The sequence below is a fragment of the Schistocerca serialis genome, chromosome 1 (assembly GCF_023864345.2).
Source record: "Schistocerca serialis cubense isolate TAMUIC-IGC-003099 chromosome 1, iqSchSeri2.2, whole genome shotgun sequence".
Taxonomy (NCBI): domain Eukaryota; kingdom Metazoa; phylum Arthropoda; class Insecta; order Orthoptera; family Acrididae; genus Schistocerca; species Schistocerca serialis.
Genome location: NC_064638.1, coordinates 781434234 through 781437503, shown reverse-complemented (window position 1 = coordinate 781437503; position 3270 = coordinate 781434234). Strand labels below are relative to the sequence as shown.

Here is a 3270-nt window from a genome sequence, read left to right as displayed (position 1 = left end):
CGGAATTTCTAAAATCATTGGGTGAACTGGCAACAAAACAATTAGTTATGTTGGTGTGTAGGATGTATGCGTCTGGCGTATACCGGAAGAATATCATCCACATAGTTCCATAGATTGCAAGAGCTGCAAAGTATGAAAACTATCGCACAGCCAGCTTAATGCATCCAAAAAAAATTGTTCAAATGGCTCGGAGCACTGTGGGACTCAACTGCTGTGGTCATAAGTCCCCTAGAACTTAGAACTACTTAAACCTAACTAACCTAAGGACATCACACACATCCATGCCGGAGGCAGGATTCGAACCTGCGACCGTAGCGGTCGTGCGGTTCCAGACTGTAGCGCCTTTAACCGCTCGGCCACTCCGGCCGGCAACGCATCCAAGTTGCTGACAGGAATAATATACAGAAGAATAGAAAATAAAATTGAGAATGTGTTAGATGACGATCAGTTTGGCTTTCGGAAAATTAAAGGCACCAGAGAGGCGGTTCTGACGTTGCATTTTATAATGGAAGAGAAATAAAGATACTTTCATTGGATTTGTCGACCTGGAAAAAAGATTTGATAATATAAAATGGCACAAGATGTTCGAAATTTGTAGGAAACTGGGGTAAGCTCTAGAGAGAGACGGATAATAATAACATGTACATGGAGATCAAGAATAAAGTGCTCGAATTAAAAAGGGTGTAAGACAGGGGTATAGTCATTCGCCCCTACTGTTCAATCAATGCAGTGATGAGAATAAAAGAAAGAGTTGGATTAAAATTCAAGGTGAGAGGATATCAATGGTAACATGTTCTGAAAGCATCACTATCCTCAATAAAAGTGAAGGAGAATTACAGGATCTACTGAATGGAATGGAGTACAGATTACAGACCGAGAGTAAATCGAAGAAATACGAAAGTAATAAGTAGCAGAAATGAAAACAGTAAGAATCTTAACATCCGGATTCATGGTCACGAAGCAGATGAAGTTGAGAAATTCTACTACCTCTATAGCAAAATAACCAATGATGGACGGAGGAATGAGGACGCAAACAGCAGACTAACACTGGCGAAAAGGGAATTCCTATCAAGAGAAGTGCACTAGTGTCAAATATAGGCCTTAACACGAGGAAAAAATTTCCGAGCATATCTGTCCGGAGCGCAGCACTGTATGGTAATGAAACATATACTGTGAGAAAACCGGAACAGAAGAGAATCGATGAATTTGGGTTGTGGTGCCACAGACTGGTGTTGAAAATAGGTGGACTGATAAGATAACAAGGAGGTTTTTTTTTGCAGATTCGGAGAGGAAAGGAGTATATGCAAAACACTGACATAAAAAGGGACAGGATGATAGAACATCTATTACGCGATCAGGAAATAGCCTCCATGCTACTAGAGGAAACTGTGGAGAGTAAAAACTGTAGAGGAAGACAGAGACTGGAATACATCCAGCAAATCATTGAGCACGTAGGTCGCAAGTGCTCATCTGAGATGAAGAGGTTGGCACAGGAGAGAAATTCTTGACGGGCCGCATCAACCCAGACAGAAGACTGATGACTAAAATGAGAGGGGGAGGTGGAGATGGAAGCAGAGAGAGAAGTAGATGGACGGAGGGGTGAGCAGCAGATTGACAGAGAGAGAGGGGGGAGGAGATGGACAGAAAGAGGGGCATTAGAAGATGGATAGAGAACTGGGGGGGGGAGGGAGGGGAGGTGCAGGAAACATCTGAGTTAACTGCTCTCAGAGTCCATCTTCCAGTACGGGAGCGTGGGTCAACGAGATTTCTCTGCTCGACACCATTATGTTGTACTGGCCTTGCGGAATGTGAAACGGATACATGCAAATGGTTGCATACTACGAACTTGCATCATGGATCGGAGTAAATATTTACTTGTATACCTCCTTATAACTGGCTGGCAATGTCGGGCCGAAGGTCAGAGGAAGGCAAATAGAACCATGCCTAATAATTCACTGCAGTGTCCAAACGAACCAACAGCTTGACTTTACCTTTTCCTGTCATGAAACGTCCTTGTCACGAGGGTAGTGAAGTTTTCTTCATTTTTCTGCGTATTTATCTATTAGTTTATATTTCAAAATCTCGTACTTTTCTTCTCGGAGAGAACGGCGATGTTTATCTGGCCCATAAAGCAACAGTAATGTAGGTTCCAATATACCACTCACCGATTTCGTTGGTGTTAACAAACAGCTGCGTGAGCTGCGTCCCCCCCGCGACTTGCTGCTGCTGCTGCGAGCGACTACAAGTGGCTCCTTACCGGCTTGCCTCTTTCCTTTACGCAGCCGACCTACTTCACTGGGCGGTGTACTCTGTCTGCTCTACGCTAGCTACGCCTCGATTACACGACACAAGTTACCTTATATAGTCGTGATAATTAATCCACAATTATCTTTTGTTACTCGCCAATACGGAGACGTACTGGAACATCGCGTCCAGGTCTGATTGACGTTATGTTCTGAATCTAGAATGACGTCGTATTCTGGTTAAGTGTTTCTTTTTCTGCACGCATCCAATGTTGATATGAAAACGCAAATCCTTTGCCTTGGTTGGAGCAGCAGCACACAGATGCTTTCCTTTCCTTTCCTATCGTGTTTTTCTGCAGCGCAAAAGCGCTTTGTCGCGTTTCATTGTTTGTCTTTTCCTATATTTCCTATCTTGTTTGTCGTCCACTAGCAAAAGAATTACAAATTTCATTTTAAATGTTCCACAAGCCTATCCTTCGTATGGAGTAGATTTCCCAGACCTTTCCTCTTACTTTTTGCATAACACTTCCTCATTTAGTATTTTATCTTTTATACTTCTTTCAAAACGTTTGTAGTTTGTTTTCTTACAGTTTTCCTAACCTGAAAGAGGCACAAGAATACATTAGAGATTTCTTACCTATAAACGTGAAAGTTATTCGCAATTGCTTTATTTGTACACTCCTGGAAATTGAAATAAGAACACCGTGAATTCATTGTCCCAGGAAGGGGAAACTATATTGACACATTCCTGGGGTCAGATACATCACATGATCACACTGACAGAACCACAGGCACATAGACACAGGCAACAGAGCATGCACAATGTCGGCACTAGTACAGTGTATATCCACCTTTCGCAGCAATGCAGGCTGCTATTCTCCCATGGAGACGATCGTAGAGATGCTGGATGTAGTCCTGTGGAACGGCTTGCCATGCCATTTCCACCTGGCGCCTCAGTTGGACCAGCGTTCGTGCTGGACGTGCAGACCGCGTGAGACGACGCTTCATCCAGTCCCAAACATGCTCA

At 43.4% G+C, this 3270-nt stretch overlaps 1 non-coding gene across 1 annotated transcript; it reads right to left on the bottom strand.

Moving 5' to 3' along the window:
* Positions 1-282: 282 nt before the first annotated feature.
* On the bottom strand, positions 283-366 carry Trnas-gga (transfer RNA serine (anticodon GGA)). Its single transcript is given in 2 exon segments — positions 283-317; positions 327-366. It is a non-coding gene; the product is annotated as a tRNA-Ser (tRNA).
* Positions 367-3270: the final 2904 nt, after the last annotated feature.